The following is a 21,056-nucleotide window of genomic DNA, read 5'->3' as shown; positions in this document are numbered from 1 at the left end:
GACGGTGCGAAGGTGTGAGAAGGATAGCGCTACGTGTGGGAAAAGGATAGCGCTAAGTGTGTGAAGAGGATAGTGCGACAAGGATGGCATCAACGTGTGACAAGGATGACATCAACGTATGACAAGGATGGCGTCAACGTGGGACAAGGATAACACATTGTAAGATGCTGCATAGGTGGGAGAAGGACGACGCAAAGGTAAGTGAGTGAGTGATAGCGACGAGCATATGAAAGAGAGAGAACGATAATATCGCGAGACAACGTGTACGAAAGAGAACGATATTGCAAGAGCAACGTGTGCGAGAGAGAACGATAGCGCGAAAAGAACGCATACGAAAGAGAACTATAATATCGCGAGACTTAGAACGATAATAGCGCGAGAACAACGCGTGCGAGAGAGAACGATAATAGCGCGAGAACAACGCGTGCGAGAGAGAACGAAGATATCGCGAGACTTACAACTAACGCGCGAGAAACGAAGATATCACTATACTTACAACTAGCGCAAGAGAGACACAAAGGATGGGAGCGCAAGGAGAGGCGCGTAAATAAATACATTTTTTTTTAAATTAAAATATAAAATTTATTATAATGTGTAAATACATTTGTGTGTGTGTGTGTGTGTGTGTGTGTGTATGCGTGTGCATGTACTTAATATATAATAATAATAATATAATAATAAAATAAAAAAGATATATAAAAAATATATATAAGGGGGGGATGCGCCGAGCTAAGGGGGAGGCCGCTCCTGGAACAGAAAAAAATGGTGTGTTAATAGAAATATATTACGATAAAATTTATAAAAAAACACATCTATCGATCCATTCTTGTTCCTCTTCTTCCTGCTCCTCCTGTTCTCTTTCTTCTTCCTGCTCATCATTCTCCTCCTCTTCTCTTTTCCCATCCTCCTCTTCCTGCTCTTCCTCCTCTTCCTCCTCCTGCTCCTCTTCTTCTATTACCCAATCTTCTTGTATCCACTCTTCCTCTATTTCTTCATAGGGCTCTTCCCCGAAGAGCCGCCGCAGGTCGAAAATATCTTCGACCTGGCGATTCTCCGGGGTGTCGCCCCACATATAAGCGAAATGGCTTCTCCTCGCTCGGCGCACCACCCGCACCCACTGACGGTGCTCAATATTTATGAAGCCTGGTATCCGGACTTCATCCTGGAACTACAAGACAAAAAAAATTATTATAAACACATTTTTATCAATTTTTCACAAAATATTTACAAAAACGATACTTACATTCCATAGGAACATCAGCTTTAGGAGCACGATGCATAATTGGTCAAAAAATTTCTTTTTCCAATCTGGGTAAATGTTTGTACGATCCATTTTTTTATTTGACTTCTTTTACTTAATATACCTCGCGCACGATTCAGAACTTTCTGATGAGAGAACGAGGTCTTGGCACGAGGTTTTATAGTAGAGATGTGGCATTATCACCATATCATAAACGCGTCGTAAGACAAAAGTACGGTCCCATGAAACTCAGCGTGGTATATAATATAATATTAATATTATCATATCGCGACTTTGTGAGGAGACAGTCGTCTCGGTACGAAACTTTAGAATAGGGACATATCATTATCGCTTTACCAAAAACGCGTCGTAAGACAAAAGTATGCATGTTCCCATGCAACTTAGCATGATATAATATAACGCTATAATATAATGCGTCAACCCTGATCGAACGACCATCGAACGGTCATCGAACGGAAACGAACGCTCGTCGAACGGAAACGAACACCCGTCGAACGGTTATCGAACGGAAATGAACGGAAACGAACATCCGTCAAATGGTCATCGAACGGTAATTGAACGACCGTCGAACGGAAACGAACGCCCGTCGAACGGCAATTGAACGGCTATCGAACGGTCATCGAACGGAAACGAACGACTGTCGAACGCAAACGAACGCTCGTCGAACGGTCATCGAACGGAAATGAACGACTGTCGAACGGCTATCGAACGTCCGTCAAACGGTCATCGAACGGAAATGAACGACCGTCGAACGGTCATCGAACGGAAACGAACGCTCGTCGAACGGCAATTGAACGGTCATCGAACGACAATTGAACGCTCGTTGAACGGAAATGAACGGTTGTCGAACGCTCATCGAACGGTCATCGAACGTAAAACTATATTCAATTATCAAATATTTAAATGTTTTATCATGTACCACAATGTAGTATCGAAATACAATATCTGCAGCAACTGTGTCACGTACGGAAACACGATACTGCACACGTACATAGATAGAGATGAGGAAAGAAAGGAGAGAATAAGAAAGACGATAAAAGTATATTGCATCATCAATTTATTATAAATATGGATTCGATGAATCATTATCATGATGTTTCAACCACCAATTATAAATCTTAAATACATTTTGTAAAGCGCAATTTTTTACATGATTTTCACAACGTACAGTATTCTTAATATCTAACTTATTTAAAGAAGCTACATCCTCATAGTCTGCATCCAAAGTTTCGATAATCACATCGTTTCTCGCATCATTGTCCAGTATATCAGCTAATTGCCGTTTTTCATGTCCTTTAACGTACACGAGAGGTGACGCATCATCATCCTCCCCCGTTGCACCCATCATCGCCGTCGTAATTAAACGTTTCGATTTCCAATATGAAACGTGTCCATCATTCCACGATAATCCATGGTGGTTTTTCATCAGCCATAAAATCTGACATCTCTCAGACTTTGTGAGCATGTGTCATGGTTCGGGACATGTAAAAATGTAATGAGAAAGTACGGATCCCTTTCTCAGAACAGCAGCTTCCTTCACGATAAAATTTTTCCCAACGATAAATCCTTGTAGATCCACAAACGTTGGCACAGCCATGATGACAAGATCCGATCGCAGACTGATGTCGATCGTCAAACATCTCAATCTTTTATATTTTTTCATATGCAATGGAGGGGATATTTGCTGACTTATGTAATTTTGCGGACTACATTGGTCAATGGATTATATTCGACAACCCGATCGTGCAAGATGAGACAATAGGCAGTAGTATTCGCCGGTATATTTTCCCTGCATTCAAACTCTATTCTCACGTCCACAGTAGCAGTTTTGACAGACTCGTTTTGTCGCGAGCAATCAATGACCGCGAGAGGACCGCAATGTAGAAACTTTGAAATAGTTAATAGCGTGGTGCTGTTATCGCATCCATAATAAGATTTGCGAAAACGAGAGTACATGTCGAATAGGACGGCGAATCTATTTTTTTCAAAATCTAAATTTAAATCGTCATAGGGATAAAATTCCGAGTTTAAATAGAGTTTAACGTTGGTCAATTTGCAGTTATCGAATAATGTAACATCTTGTGACACTGAATTCTTTTTACCAGTTTGCAGTGCAAAGATCACGTATCGTGGTTTCTCTAGCTGGGAGGCGGCTTTCACGGTCCACGAATGCTTAGTCGTGCTATGTAGCAGAGGAAATTCATATAGATCCCAAGATCGGAAACTCATGTTCAAGTATCGTCCGCTTTCCAACATTCGCAACATCGACAATTTATTAATCTCGTTCAATATTACATGAGGCATACGCCACTGTATCTTGAGTAATTCAATCTCAGCTTCCGACGATGGATGTCCGAATAGACAATTATTATCGTTGCGCGAACGTATCAAAATCAATTCGTGACGAGCGTTAATCACAACGCGTTTATAATCTTCGCAAAATCCCAGCAACATGTTGAGCGGTACGCAATAGTTGAAATAATTTTTGTCACCATTGTACGTCAAATCCCACGCAGCGTTCTTCAAGTTTATACTTTTCTGGTGCGTTAGAGAGACATAATTTTTGAGCGTCGAAGTTATTCCAACATTTCTGTTGCGATCAATCTCTACTCCGTCGAGTTCGTATCGAAGCTCATCAAACATGAATGCGACGCAATTGTTTCCCAATACAACCTTCATTTCGTCATTCGCTTTACGCATATTAAACCTTCCCTTGATGAAAGAAAGCTTTCGCACGGTAACGTGTACCTGTACGTGTACGTAATCCTGATGTTGTATAGGTATTCGTATCTCGTCGCTGTATCCAAGCGTCGTATTGGCGTACGGATTGTATGTATGAGTCTCAATCTTGACGATGCGAGCGTCAAAGACTGGCTCACCTCCGATATTCAAAATATCAATCATTCTTTTCGTACGATGAATCCCAATGATTTTAAAAATTCACGATTCAACGCGCTCAGCTTCTTCTTAACGGCTATCTTATTATTGTCACCCGATACCGCAATAGTATTGTCCCTCGTAAAAGTATTGTCTCTCGCGTGCTCCGTTTCGTTCAGCACGAGCATACTATGTTTGTCGCCGCCGTATATGCAATCTTACGGTAATTTCCTCTCCTCGAAAATCGAGCAATCGACCTCTTTGATCCACAATACGTATCGTTAAATCCGTAATGCTCCGTACGATGATCGGCAGATAAATGATCTGTGCCGGCGTTTCCGATATCTTATATCCTGGCGGTACGCTCGGTCAAAATTCATGTATCGTGTGTACGCGCATGCCATTGCTGTACGCACCAGTAGTCACGTTACATTCTATACGAATAATATTTACGTTTATAATATTAACCGGTTCGTCCGATTCGTACCACTCGCGAGGTTGCAATATACGATTCGATGAGAATCCAAGCAAGGATCCTACATTGTCGGGATTGATAAAGTTTATTCTGTAGGCGCATTTGATTTCGCTCTTTAGCGTGCTATGATTGGCGCGGAGCGCTATTGGATATTCCTCATCATAATCGTTTTCAACATCTCTGGAAAGGTGTTCATCTTGCAAAATTGCGCGTTTGAGATAGTCATTTATAGCATGCAATTCGTACGATCCTTCGGGAATCGTAATTTCCTTGTCGTCGTTGCCAAAATAAAATTTATTATTTGAAAAATTTACGTTCGGAATCGTATGATAAGTTTCAAAATCAGTTAATCCGAGCTCGTAATCGGCATCGGTCAAATCTATAGCGGGAAAATAGCTTACAGCGAGAACGCTGCTTCTGCCAGTCAACGTAAGTGTCAGTGACATGTCGAACGAATACTGAGTCGTGACGATGGATTGTCAGGCTTTAAATTGATCGTCGACTGTTTGAAGAAATTTTAAACACAACTGTCCACAGATGCTCTGATTGTAACTTTGATAAGATGCGTAATTGTATTCAATTTTCACTCGTCCGAAATATCGCACAAGTTCCTTGGGTGGTCGAAGATTTCCAAAACTGTCGAAATATACGACACGATCTCCCCTCTTTGCGTACGCTACCCAATGAGTACCGGGACCATCAACGTCATCCAAATTGACAATACCGCTCTCGTTTCGTTGTACACCGCTTATCGGTAAATTATTACGCATGAAAACACCTCTAAAGAAAGATATGTGCATACGTTTTGCCAATTGTTCCAATTGCACGTTAGTTGTCGCACCCGTAGGCATTTTTAATGTTTTTTCGACGTTTTTTTTTTTTCTCTTAGACTTTGTTGAGAATCCCTGTCCACGCTTGTACGGAACGAGATAAAGTCCGCGACCTTCCATAGCGCGATTGTGACGCTGCAACTCTTCCAGCTGACGTTGCGCCGCCTTGCTATCGTTTACCGCCTTTGCGATTCCCGCCGCACCGCCGGCCAAAGAACCGACAACTTCCAACAACGGTAAAAGTGGTAAAATACCACCGCGTTTCGCTACTGGAAGTATTCGTTTTTTCCTCCTCTTTGTCGTCGATGGCTTTTTCATCCCCATGCCGAGTTTTGTCTTTGCCTTCATTGCCGCCCAAACAGTCGTAGCGGCTGCTCTTTCGCCAAGAGTCGAATCCCTCGAGGTAATGCGTTCTCGCGCTCTTGCAGCTAGTATGCGATCCGCGACGTGTCGTTGACCGAGGTCGTTGCTTCGCGAGTAAGCAATGTCGTGCTCGCGACAAGCGGCGTCCAATGGATTGATGCCTCGATCGCCTCTAGCCAATCGTTTCTCTAATCGAGTTCCCGGGCCGCAAAATTGATAACCGGGAATATGTAATTCGATGGGAAGCGCGTTTATCGCACGATTTAAGAGACCGCTACCTCTTACGATTCTCGCTGACATTCGTAGCAATCTTTTATTAACGGTGGCGGACCGTCGATGTGCGTTCGCTGCCACGGCTGATTGTAATGTCGCATGCACGAACGATATTGTCGAACCTCCGAATCAGCCTTTATATATTCTGGAAGCTTGTCCCACAATCGTTCCACGTAATCACCAAAATTTTGCAGTAAAACAATCTTTGGGATATACTGCAGTTGTTCGGCGGTAAGCCGGAAAATGTCTCTTTCATCCGACAGAAGGAGAAACATTTTGATACTGAACGGTTTCGAGTTGAGACACCTCTATAAATAGGTCTCCCCCTTCGTGATCATTCGCAAAATTGATTCGAAAGAGAAAACATGCGGTTCGTGCGACAAGCGCGGATAATCAAAGTATCAAATTTCGGCGATAGACTAATATCGGAGAAAAAAGTACGCAAGCATGAAAACATGTTACCGACTACTATACGCGGTATCGTTTGCGGCCCTTCAAACTGCGGTAAGACAAACGTGTTGATTAGTTTGATAGAAAGTCCGTACGGTGTACGTTTCGAGAACGCATACGTATACTCGAAATCGCTTCAACAACCGAAATATAGATACTTGGAAAATTTATTAGCACCTATAGACGAAATTGGTTATTTCACATTCTCTAATAACAGCGATGTCATTCCACCGAGCGAAGCGCTTCCGAATTCTATCTTTATCTTTGATGACGTGGCATGTGACAAGCAAGATACGATAAGAGAGTACTTTGCAATGGGTCGACACTCGAGCGTCGACTGTTTCTATCTTTGTCAAACGTACGCCAAGATACCTAAGCATCTTATACGCGACAATGCGAATCTTTTGATTTTATTTAAACAAGACGGCATAAATTTGAAACATGTGTACAACGATCATGTAAATACCGACATGTCTTACGACGATTTCCGCGCATTGTGTCAGAAATGTTGGCAACGCAAATATGGCTTCGTAGTCATTGATAAAGACAGCACGTTGATCAATGGACGATATAGAAGAGGATTTAATGATTTCGCGATACCGTAAAGCGATCAGTCGTCATCGACACATCGATCGAGCATCATGAACGGCGATCGTGAAAAGATTGCGAGAGAGATTGCAAAAATGAGCGAATCAATTCGCAAAAAATATCGCGCTTTGAAAACTGGTAAAATGGAGGAAGACGTTGCATTGGAAAGACAATTTAAGCCAATTACCGAACCTTTAAAACAGCTTGTCGAAAATACTGTGGAATCTGATGCGCCGAAAATCGAACCATTGAGTTTGACGTTTGGAGAGAAGCACGAGGAAAAAATAAAAGAGTCAAAGCAAGGAATAAAGCGAGCACGGATAAATATGCCGATAAACGATTCGCCGATATATTCGACACCGAATCGATCAAAACGAAGGAAACAATTTTCTAATATGGCTACTGTTTCTACTCCGATAAAAGTACAACCGCGTCAAACAATGCCATCCCCGTCCGTCGAAGAAATTTACGAGACCACGCCCGATTCGTTTGTAACATCGGTCCGACACGAATTAGAAACGTCCGAAGGTCAGAAAACGTTCCGAGATCATTTTGGTCCACTAGCGTAAAAATATATAGGAGCTATCATGAGTGTTGATAAAAATAAGAGTATGGATTACGTCTACGGTGTTAAATTTACCAGCGAAGGAATGATGCTCGGTGATAAACGTTTTGATGTGGACATGGAAGATAATATATATGGAATAATATATATGATGATTATCGATGGAATAAAATATACGGGAACCGAAGGTATCTACGATTTGATTTTTAGAAAATTTCCCAATCATAAAAAATACACTCAAGACGATTTGTATAAATATCAAAGTATATTAAAAGCAACAAATGCGCATAAACGTGACAACAAAGTTAATAATCCTATTAAAAGTAACAAAGGATACAAGTACAAATATATAATTGCACCATTATTCCCCGATAGAAAAGTGGGAAGAGGTATAGACGCACCGTGCACCATGACGCTAAGCGACAACATGATCGATTACGTGCATTGGAACGATCCCAACGAATTGGTAGATCGTTTGCGATTGCTGGACGCCTCGCGTCGAGCCGGCAACAATGCTCACGACAATGAAATCTTGTCAATTATCGAAGAACTTCGCGAGGCCGACATTATTATAAATTAAACTATGCGTCAACGATACGTGTCATTCGGTCAAAGTTCTCGGTACCGAAATGTCGATTAATAAATTTGGATTATCGCTCGGAACGTCGAATAATTTGTACTATCAATGGAATGGATTATTGAGAAACTACGTTCGCGATAACGCTCTCTGCCAGACTACTACCGGCTTTGACGCAAGGTCGCGCAAGATTCAACGCGTAGCGCAACCGGAAGCTGATACTGACGCCGTCAACAAACGATACGTGGATAAACTTTTGAGAGATCGACAGGGAGAAATTGAGCAAAAAATTATCGCGCTCGAAACAAACGTGCAGGCGCTACGAATAATGATGGACGAGATAAAGAATGTGCTGAGATATGCAACATCTGACTCGGCACAGTAAACGAGACATACTAATATCGCAATATTAATTATGCCTCGATCAAACGTGCGAGAGAAGAAAAACACCTCCGAAAAGCGACAACTAGTCGAGGAATTACATGCTCCGGCGAGAAAAAATTTTCCACGAAGACGCGTCATTGTACGCGGATACGACGATCTGTGGCAGGCGGACGTGGTCGACATGCGTTCGTATTCTCGACTCAACAAGGGTCATAAATACTCACAGTTATTGATGTGTTGAGCAAGTATGCGTGGGCCGTACCGCTCAAGAGTAAGAGCGGAAACGAAATGTCCGAAACGATCGCAAAGATTATTGGAGACGATAAAAGGTGTCCGAAAAATTTTCAAACCGACAGAGGAAAAGAATTTTACAACGCGAGTGTACAGAAACTCATGAAGAAACACAACATTAATCATTACTCGACGTATTCCGTTATGAAAGCCTCGGTCGTGGAACGGTTCAATCGTACTTTGAAAAACAATATGTGGAAAGTGTTTACGTTAATGGAAATTACAAATGGATTGACGAGCTATCTCGACTCGTTGCAGAGTACAATACGCGAAAACATCGCACCATCGGTATGAGACCTGCCGACGTCACTCCAGCGATCGCCGAAAAACTTTTAAATACGGTGTATAGCAACGTAAAAATTGCGGCTCCGACAAAATTTAAAGTAGGCGATTCTGTACGCGTGAGCAAATACAAGACCATCTTTGAAAAAGGTTTCACACCTAATTGGACGACCGAAGTTTTTAAGATTGTCGAGGTACAGAAAACTAATCCCGCGACATTCATACTCGAAGATTCGCGTGGAGATCCCGTCGCTGGAGGATTCTACGAATACGAACTACAACGCGTCGCTAATCCCGACGTATATCTCGTGGAAAAAATTTTGCGGGAAAAGGGTGATGACGTATACGTAAAATGGTTGGGAATGGATAAATCACACAACTCTTGGATACATAAAAATAATGTATTATAAATATTTATTAAAATATATAAAATATGTGTATAAAAAATATAAAAATATATAAAATGTATAAAATATATAAAATATATACATGGTTATGTGCAAAATATACAATTAATAATAAACAAAATATACATTTATTTACAATGGTATTCTATAATGTCCCCACGGTAACGGTGATTTCGGATACGATATACCGCTTGTCATCGTACGGACTCAGAGCAATTTTCGTCTCGCTGATCGTGTATATTTGATGTAATTTAGATCGTATACACGACTGCTGACGCGTCATTTCAATTTCTTCGTTTAAACACCGCGTGTAATCGTCAAACGTTATCGTTCTCGCGACAACGTTACTCTTGACACCTTTAACTTTCTTCGTGTCCTTTTTCCCATTCACTCGTAACGCGTACATCTTTGCTCTGAGCCCGACGAATTCAGTCATTATGGCACCGTTGTTTTCGTCCTTCATTAGACCCGGTACCTTTTTATTTACAAGCGGTATACCGTACACATTATCCACCGCATAATCACTCGTGTCGAATCTGATGATATCACACTTCATATTCTCATACACATCCGCGCACTCAATGTGATATATGAGACTATCTGTATCGGTGTACATTACCCGGCATTTGTCGCGATACATTGGCGTCATATACTCGTGATGAAACTCGTACAAACATGTCTTGGATATGTCAAGTATACACATACCCACGTAAATCGGTTTGTAGAATTTCACCTCGAGTTTGCGCAATTCCACAGCGATTAAGTTTTCTGAAAAAACGCTTCTGCTGTGGAAATTTGATTTCGCGATCATTGCCTCTGCGCCGTACCGACCATCCCACCTTGTTAATTTAACATCAACACGATTGCGCACATTTTCCATCGTTTTACCAAACACCGCATTGTTCATTAATTTATATAAATTTTTTTCGAAATCATTTAGCCAATGTTCTGAAATGTGTATTTAGTTCTATGTAATTTCGAAGCCATGGAGATTGAGAAAACTGTAAAATTCGATGTATTTTTGTAACGCGAAGACCGTGACACGTACACTGCTGCAGGTTGCGGTAGTGTATCACGTAACGCTTCTTATCGTATAGCGTTGCAAGCAGTTTGAATTCCCGCTTGCCAGGTGGTTTGTCGCGTGTCGGGCAAAACGGTAGGTCAGTGTGCACATCGTGAAGATGTTGCGGATACTCGAGGTCCACTTCGAGGATATAGCCTGTAGGCGAATCTAGCGCGATGGATGATACGTCAAAATTGGTTACATCGTCGACCCATTGAAAATCGGCATAGGGCAACGGTTGACACATTGCCCATCCATACAAATTATTTACATCAAAGTACATCAAGTACGATGATGGTTTCGATGGATCGTACGACTCCATGTACTTGTTATTAGCGCGAGCGTATCTACCCGAGCATTGACTCAGACCGCCGCGTATACCACGTTCGATGAACATAACCATGTCGATGTCAGTAAGCAACTCGAACGTAATTTTCGTATGCTTCAACATGGCATCCCACGTGTATCCGGGGAGAGTATAGTAATACGCGGGGTCGAGTCCGTAACTTTCGATACATTTATCTCGAAAGTTTTCGAAAATATCGGCTAATAACAAGACATCAATTTTAAGGTACAAGTCGCTATATTCGCCTAGCGTCCGAATGGAGAATCGCGTCCAGATGTTCTCGGCGTGCGCGTAATCGCTCTCGGATACAGTTTCACCGGTCAAGGAACTGTAAAACGATTCGCGCGGTGGTAAACACGTATCTTGCAACTTGTCAACGGAATCGATGTATTCATACGGAAATACACCTTTCCGTGTTAACAAATTGAAATTTTCTGTTGATAAATTTTGATATTTTAATTTTAAAATTTTGAGTTTGTCTTTGTCCAAAAACGATGCCAATTTGTCGAGACTCGATGCGAGAAATTTGAATGAATCAATAAAACGTAATTTTACATGATTTTTTGATTCTTCATCTATACAAACATCTTTTGTGAATGAAATATATTTCTCTTTTGTTATCGGAAGTAACTCGATTTTCCCTTCGAATGATGTGGCTATTTCCTCGATAATAAAGTGCGAATCGTAACCTGATAAATTATGAAAAACTATGGGAATACAAAAAGATTCTTTATAATTTAAATTGCAATTTGAATGTGCTGGGCCTCTGTACCGCCCGGTCAGATGGCAATGATCGCGAACGCGTGTATCGTCTTGCACGAACGGTTTTTCGCATATATGACATTGAGTGGCGCTATGGAATTTCTCCCACTCCTCGGGTGTTAAATTTACCATAGGGACATTTGTTTTTAAAATATTTTTTACATGTAACGCTAAATTTTTGAGGTCTTCGGCGAACCATGCTATACAATCGGTGCTACGACGCGAATGGTACGCCGATAACGATTCGTCGTACGAACAATGTACATAATAAGCTATACTAAATACTTGGTGATGTTGACGCAAATTTCGCTGTTCTTCCTCCGTCTTGGCCAGAACGCATTCCAGGTCGGCGTAGACCACAAATGGAAGCCGCTCCTTCCGATTAAAGTTATTGAACGATAACCACTTGTCCTTATCGCTCGGCAATCGGACAGCGCAATCGTTCATCTTTCCGCAGTCGATCGTATGCGACTGCAACTTGGTGTCCGAACCAAAGTAATGTAAGCATCTGTAAAAGAAAAATTTTTTAAAGATTTATATACAATTTGCTACATAACTTATAATTATTTAAATTAAACTTATCGGTCGCAGATATATTTCTTGTGGTCCTTTTTGCTCAATTGTGAGCTCACGAGCCGGGATAAATTCTTAATCCAAGCGAAATGTCCGACGCTGTTGTCGTCTTCAATGTACAGCAAGTTGATATGCTTATCCCGCTTCTGCTGCGAAAGACGCATCGGGACAATGCTGTTCTTGTCTTCGATGCTGTAGACGTTGATCGAAATGTTATTAACATGTTCAAAATTTTTTATTTGGTTTACAGTCACTGGAAACTCTATGTTCTGGAGATTCAGCACTGTCGTGTAATGTAGGTACGATGATACCCGATTCGTGTCTCTTTCAGCGGGGTATAGTGCGGCGACCACTGCCCACGCGAAACATGCATTGTCCTTTGATTGTACGTTAATCACCGCTCTTTTCAACATAATCTCCCGCGGTAATTTGATGTGACATCCCGCACGCATAGGATTATACTTATTTATATTTACAGTTAAATTTAGTATTCGCGACAAAGCCCACCCGCTGTCGCATTCCTGAAACTCTTCCAGAGACGCTAGGGTGGGTTCGATAACGCGCCGTTCGTACCACTCGCGTAAATCAGATGTGCGAAAGAGTTCATAGTTTCTCGTATTGATACTTTTGTTGGCGCGTTTATCCCCAGCCACGAATTCGCCGTTAAATATTGTGTTCACTTTCACATTATAATGTTTTTTCATAACGTCCTACACATGTTCTATCACAATGTCTTTGGCGTCATCAAGAAATTGGCGAGGTTCGATGTGATTATAATTTATCACCGCACCAGTCGATACGCGACTCTCGAACGCCGTATCAATCTCACGCCACACAAGTCCATTTTGACGCGCGCTACATCCGGCACCCGCGTGTATGAAACGTACCGAATTTTTCAACCCTTCGAGGCGCACGATCCGAGCAATCAGCGATTGTCGATTTCCGATCGATAATCGCGGTCGCTTGATGCGACTTTGCTCTTCCAACGACTCGATGTATTGGTCGCATCGTTGCTCCCACACAATGTAGTCTTCCAGCGAATCAATCAATGTGGATTGCTCTCGCAAATTTTGTTCCTCCATATTGTATCAGACTTGCGAAAAGCGCTTCCCAATGATAGTTCCGGATGTACTTTAGCGAAAATACTGGCAGGGTGTGCCTCTTTATCATGATTTATATACTGTCTCCTGCATATCATCGAACTTTCTAAAATGATTTCATCTTAAAATTCCCCGGAATAGCGTGTGCAATTTAACCTTGAAAATTTTGCGTTTTGTCACGTACATTTGAAAAATCTAACGTGGTTGCATCAGGAGCAGCCGTACATCGGCGCTCGATTTTAGCACATTCAGCTAAATCTTTGTTCCGATGTGCAATTTAACCTTGAAAATTTTGCGTTTTGTCACGTACATTTGAAAAATCTAACGTGATTGCATCAGGAGCAGCCGTACATCGGCGCTCGATTTTAGCGCATTCAGCTAAATCTTTGTTCCGATGTGCAATTTAACCTTGAAAATTTTGCGTTTTGTCACGTACATTTGAAAAATCTAACGTGATTGCATCAGGAGCAGCCGTACATCGGCGCTCGATTTTAGCGCATTCAGCTAAATCTTTGTTCCGATGTGCAATTTAACCTTGAAAATTTCACGTTTTGTCATGTACATTTGAAAAATCTGACGTGATTGCATCAGGAACAGCCGTACATTGGCGCTCGATTTTAGCGAATTCAACTAATTCTTTGTTCTGGGGATGATGTCATCGCAGCCGTACATCGGCGCGACAAAATTTTAGAGGAAATTAAAATGTCGTGTCAGCAATAATCCCCTCTACATTGCAATTTGCGATACTATTTGAATTGATATTAATTCTAATACGATCAGTATTACATCAATCACGCGTGTGAAAGGTTCACTGAAGAAATCAACATGAATTTTTACGTTCCGATTCGAAACGGTGAAACTCCACCGTGTAAGAAGCAAAAATGTGACACGTAAGTTTCGATCGTTTAAAAATTTTATTTATTAATTTTTTTAAATATTGATCTAATTATTTATATTTTTATAGCATTCAGTCTCATCGTGCGACTCGCATATTTGGAAGAAGATACGCTCTAACCCCAACGTCGTACAAGTATTTGGACATTGGAATAAGCGTTGGAGCTGTATCGTACGTGGAACTGATTCTCGGCGATAATCGAGGCAATCAAATAGTGTTACCTTTTTCAACGTGGAATTTGTTGATGCAGAAGCAAGCAGACATTGAACAATTTCTACAATCGACTGCTCTCCCATTAAGGATTGGAGATTTATTGATCGAAATGTATCAATCGAAAATTGTAAAACTTGCATTATGTGACAATTCTTTGTACATGAAACCACAAACATTATTACATTTATTTAATTTTTAAAATTGCATCGATCATATGCATAATTGGTTATGCGAGAATACGTATCTCGTGAATGAAAAATTTAAACAATTTGAAACTGTTTTACGACGTAACAATATTACTACTGTATGCGATGCTGTAAAAACGATACGCGAGAGTGATGTCTTTAACAGCGAATCATTAATCGATTGCGAATTATTAACATGCGCTGTAAATGATATTTTTTACGATGCTTGCAATAAATAATTATTTTTATTCCATCTGTGATTTTAATTCTTTCCTTCCATATGAATAAGAATAGTTATACTTTTCTCAACACGCTCCGCTAAAGATGTAGAGAAATGCTGAGGTAGATGAGACGTGATGCTCTAGTTGGAATGAGACAAAAGATATTAAAAGATATACAGGGTTTGTCAAAAGTGTGGAAACCCCTAAATATCTCAATGGAATTGTTAATTGCAAATTACATATTTTTTCTTCAAAACAACTATGTGTTTTCTTTACACCAATTGATTCCTCTCATTATTTTGTACGTAAAAGTATTAAGGTAAGATAATCGAAAAATGAATATTTTACAAGATATTTTACGGTTTATGTAAAATTAAGAAATTATTTCAAGCCTCATAACTCAAAAAGTACTTAACGAAAAGGTACTTAATTATAGTGTTTTGGAAAGCTCTCGAGATAAGCTACAAGAGTGTGCAAAAATATATAGGGTGTTCCATTTAAAAAAATTGAAGTGACCTTCACGTGACCTTCAAATGACTCTTCAAGGTCAAACCAATGATACCGCCTTATGGCCCCTTTGAAATCAAACAACTTTTGCCTGAAACATTTTTTTCTAAAATGCATCGTTTGTGAGATATTTAGGGGTTTCCACACTTTTGACAAACCCTGTATAATGAAGAGGAGTCTGCGACATTAGAATATTATTTCTTTCGTTGTTCTGTGCTTGTCACAAAGTTGTGGGGAGTGTGCGAGGAAGAAAAGTGAGCTGTGAGTTTATTACACTTTCTTTTACTCTATTCCATATATTTTATGAAAGAATTATATATTGACAGTACATTTATTTACAATAATTAGGAAAAGAAGAGACAAAATTATGTGTATTCCTAAACCATACAAACCGAGGTCCGATCCTCGCTTTCACTCCGATCTCCCGAGAATACATATTACAAAATGTTTCTGGACCGAGTCCTACCTACGTCGAAACCGACACTACTGCAAGGATTGTCGGTATGGATTTTATCGAAATTATGCATTACAGCATAATTATTTCCACGGGTTCTTCGAGGGACTGTTTACACCGTTTAGGTGCTGTCACTGCGGTACGGAGGTAACGGTGATAAGACCTGTCCTAGACTGTAAGGATTGTTACCAGGAATACTGTCATACGTTCCGTACCCTCAAGAAGCAAGGATATGATGTTGATAATATGTCCGTCATAGTATATAATACTGACCGTATGGAAATATGGAAAATACATTTTTTACCGTCTGAACCTCCTAGTATAGAAGAGCAACGAGAGGAGTTGCTGGAACATTATTATATGCTACCTACTCAGAGCGAGAATTCGGCGACGCGTAACGACCTCTTCTTTCAAGAAACATAAATTGTAAGTAACTTTCAATTTATATTACATGAAAAATATCTTACAATAAATTATTAAAAACTAATGAAATGTCTCTTTTTCTGTTCCAGGAGCGGCCTCCCCCTTAGCCCGGCGCATCACCCCCCCCTTATATATCTTTTTTATATATCTTTTTTATTTTATTATTATTATATTATTATTATTATATATTAAGTACATGCACACGCATACACACACACACACACACACAAATGTATTTACACATTATAATAAATTTTATATTTTAATTTAAAAAAAAAGAAATGTATTTATTTACGCGCCTCTTTTTGCGCTCCCATCCTTTGTGTCTCTCTTGCGCTAGTTGTAAGTATAGCGATATCTTCGTTTCTCGCGCGTTAATTGTAAGTCTCGCGATATCTTCGTTCTCTCTCGCACGCGTTGTTCTCGCGCTATTATCGTTCTCTCTCGCACGCGTTGTTCTCGCGCTATTATCGTTCTAAGTCTCGCGATATTATAGTTCTCTTTCGTATGCGTTCTTTTCGCGCTATCGTTCTCTCTCGCACACGTTGCTCTTGCAATATCGTTCTCTTTCGTACACGTTGTCTCGCGATATTATCGTTCTCTCTCTTTCATATGCTCGTCGCTATCACTCACTCACTTACCTTTGCATCGTCCTTCTCCCACCTATGCAGCATCTTACAATGTGTTATCCTTGTCCCACGTTGATGCCATCCTTGTCGCACTATTCTCTTCACACACTTAGCGCTATCCTTTACCCACACGTAGCGCTATCCTTCTCACACCTTCGCACCGTCTTCTTTCCGCGGATCCCCCTACCCGCGCGGACCCCCTCGTCCATCGCTCACGCCGCGGATCCCCCTTCCCCGCGCGGACCCCCTCGTCCATCGCTCACACTGCGGATACCCCTTCCCCGCGCGGACGCCCTCGTCCATCGCTCGCGCCGCGGATTCCCCCTCCTCCGCACGTGACGTCACCCCCGCACGTGACGTCACCCCCGCACGTGACGTCATCACCCCCCGCACGTGACGTCATCATCCCCCGCACGTGACGTCACCCCCCCGCCGGTTCCCCCTCACCCCTCACCCCCCCTCGGAGCCCCTGCGTTAGAACCGGCCTAGACTCACTACTGCGGTCCAACGCTTATGAAATTGTAGTCATCTTTAGAGTCGTTCCGAAGGAAATTTTGAATATTGCGACGTTGCTCGTAGAGTTCCTCCCACGTTTCGAGAGATAATATCAGTTCCTTTCCCTGATGATCTCCTACGGCAATCTCCACGTAACTCGATGGATCCACGTTGATACCAATTTCGAGGAATTTGAATTCCGTAGCTGTCAATGCGTATCGTCTACCTAGTATACGAACCGCACGACGCTCCAACGAAATGCTACAGAAAAATTAAAATTAAATAATACTAATAATAATACAATGTGTAAAAATAGAAAAATAGAAAAAAGTTAAACGAAACTTACTCGTCACATTTGTTCTGAAACGATGGAGTTTTATCACGACTCGGTACATAATTATTCATACATCTTCCGATGCCGCCGCTGCTTCTTTCGACGTAGTACATTTCTCTGAGGTTATGAAAAGTGAACCACGAGCGGTTAACGCGACACTGATCGTACAGAAATTAACCGAGTATACGTGACGCTCATTTTCCAAAAGTATAATGTGGTGGGGGATCAATGCTTCTAACGCACTGAAATTTAGGAGAAGGGGGAGGTGACGCTCGGACAAAAAAATTCTTAGAAACGCAAGGAAGGATTAGGGTGGGGAAGTAAGAGATAAAACATATTAATGTTTACATATTTTATTTTTCTTGCAATTCTTTCTGGCGTTGCGACCACCAGTTAAATATTTTAAATACATTTTGTAATGCGCAATTCTTAACATGTTTTCCACATCGCATACTATCAAGCGACGCGATAGCGTCGTGACGCCAAGTACATAAAAAACAGGATCCGAGCATTGAGAGTCACTGCTCTCGACGCGGCGCTACTAAGTAGCTTATCCGGAATTTCACATCATATAAACTTTCGATTAAGATATTTCAGAAACTAAGACCTTAAGAAAAAATCTAACGGCACTTTTATTACAGTTTGAATAAAATCGGTGCAGTCAATCCCGAGAAATGATGATCGTATATCAAAATTATGACATTTTACGTTATCCCGGATTTTCTTCAGTCTCACGTACGTATGCTCGCACGCACACAAGCAAAGCGAGTTTGTCCTTCAAGCGGCGTTCACATCGTGCGTATACGGTTATACGGTATGTAAAAGGCTTTAACAAGAGACAAGTTATATGTTGTGTGAAATTATTAATGTATAGTGCGGAATAGTGTAACAAGGAAGAGAAGTGACACGTTAAGCAGTCAGGTTATTAAACACAGATTAATAATAAATAAATAAAAATGATAAAAATAAAAATAAAAATAATAAATAAATAAGTAAATAAATAAAACTATAATGCGGAACAAGGAAGAGAAGTGACATATTAAAGGTTATTATCAAGCGACGCGGTAGCGTCGCAACGCCAAGTACATTTATCATATAATAAAAACACAGACTTGTGTGTGTGACACTTAACAACAATCAAGTGGATTGTGAAAAATTTTGTAATACTCATCAAAAGGTAAAAATATTGTAAAATTTTTTTCATTAATCTGTTAAAACATAATATATTTTGACATATTATATATTAATCTTAATAAAGAGAATAGACATTTATCATTTTGTGGAATATAATTATGTAATTTATAATTATATATATGTGTGTGTGTGTGTGTGTGTGTGTGTGTGTGTAGAAATTTACATATTTGACTGCACGACCATAATTGTAGTTACATAGACATTTATTACATTTGCCTGCGTAGACAAATATAGTTACGCAGAAATATATTATAATTTTGATATACGATCATCATTTCTCGGGATTGACTGCACCGATTTTATTCAAACTGTAATAAAAGTGCCGTTAGATTTTTTCTTAAGGTCTTAGTTTCTGAAATATCTTAATCGAAAGTTTATATGATGTGAAATTCCGGATAAGCTACTTAGTAGCGCCGCGTCGAGAGCAGTGACTCTCAATGCTCGGATCCTGTTTTTTATGTACTTGGCGTCACGACGCTACCGCGTCGCTTGATAGTATGCGATGTGGAAAACATGTTAAGAATTGCGCATTACAAAATGTATTTAAAATATTTAACTGGTGGTCGCAACGCCAGAAAGAATTGCAAGAAAAATAAAATATGTAAACATTAATATGTTTTATCTCTTACTTCCCCACCCTAATCCTTCCTTGCGTTTCTAAGAATTATTTTGTCCGAGCGTCGCCTCCCCCTTCTCCTAAATTTCAGTGCGTTAGAAGCATTGATCCCCCACCACATTATACTTTTGGAAGATGAGCGTCACGTATACTCGGTTAATTTCTGTACGATCAGTGTCGCGTTAACCGCTCGTGGTTCACTTTTCATAACCTCAGAGAAATGTACTACGTCGAAAGAAGCAGCAGCAGCAGCGGCGGCATCGGAAGACGTATGAATAATTATGTACCGAGTCATGATAAAACTCCATAGTTTCAGAACAAATGTGACGAGTAAGTTTCGTTTAACTTTTTTCTATTTTTCTATTTTTACACATTGTATTATTATTAGTATTATTTAATTTTAATTTTTCTGTAGCATTTCGTTGGAGCGTCGTGCGGTTCGTATACTAGGTAGACGATACGCATTGACAGCTACGGAATTCAAATTCCTCGAAATTGGTATCAACGTGGGTCCACCGAGTTACGTGGAGATTGCCGTAGGAGATCATCGGGGAAAGGAACTGATATTATCTCTCGAAACGTGGGAGGGACTCTACGAGTAACGTCGCAATATTCAAAATTTCCTTCGGAACGACTCTAAAGATGACTACAATTTCATAAGCGTTGGACCGCTAACAGTGAGAGTTCGTACGATTAACGACGTCAAACTCATAAGTCTCGAATCTTCAAACGTATGCATGATGATGATCGAATCGACGTTACATCGTATGTTCGATCTCGATCAATGCATAGATGTAACTTTTGATCGATTGAATAAAATTATCGAAACAGTTGATGTCAAGTTTACGCAATTCTCCAATATCGCGTCCACTGTAATAAATCCGAAAGAAGTATCAAATGTAATACGCGCGAGTGACGCTTTCAATAAGCATCAACTCATCGATTGCGAGCTGGCAGCTTTAGTTTTTAGTCCACATAGTAAGTATAAAAAAATATGTAAAACAAGAATAAAGAGTTTTAAGTTTACTAAATCATGGCGTAATTTCTTCGCACATATTTCCATCCTTTGCGCTCTCTCTCTTGCGCGTTAATCATAAGTCTCGCGATATCTTCGGCACGCGTCATTGTTCTTTCGCGCTATCTCTTTCTCTCGCGCTTAGATAGAATAAGTATAGTAATCTCTCTCGCACGCGCTATGACACAAAAATGTATTTACACACAGTTAAATAAATTTTATATTTTATATTTATAATTGAAAAAAATGTATTTATTTACACACCTTTCCCTTGCGCTCCCATCCCTTGCGCTATCTCTCTCGCGCTAGTTATAAGTCTTTATCGTTGTCTCTATCACACTCGTCATTATTCTCGCGATATTATCGTTCTCTCTTTCGTACGTGCTATCGTTCTCTCTCGCACGCGTT

At 40.5% G+C, this 21,056-nt stretch overlaps 1 pseudogene; it reads left to right on the top strand.

Moving 5' to 3' along the window:
- The first annotated feature begins 1,389 nt into the window (after positions 1-1,389).
- On the top strand, positions 1,390-20,663 carry LOC145960852 (uncharacterized; annotated as a pseudogene).
- Positions 20,664-21,056: the final 393 nt, after the last annotated feature.

The sequence above is a fragment of the Camponotus vicinus genome, unplaced genomic scaffold (genome assembly GCF_025532165.1).
Source record: "Camponotus vicinus isolate PSW18456_S1 unplaced genomic scaffold, iyCamVici1.0 SCAF_10, whole genome shotgun sequence".
Lineage (NCBI taxonomy): Eukaryota > Metazoa > Arthropoda > Insecta > Hymenoptera > Formicidae > Camponotus > Camponotus vicinus.
Note: the sequence above shows the minus strand (reverse complement) of the source record. Positions and strands in the feature narration are given on the sequence as shown.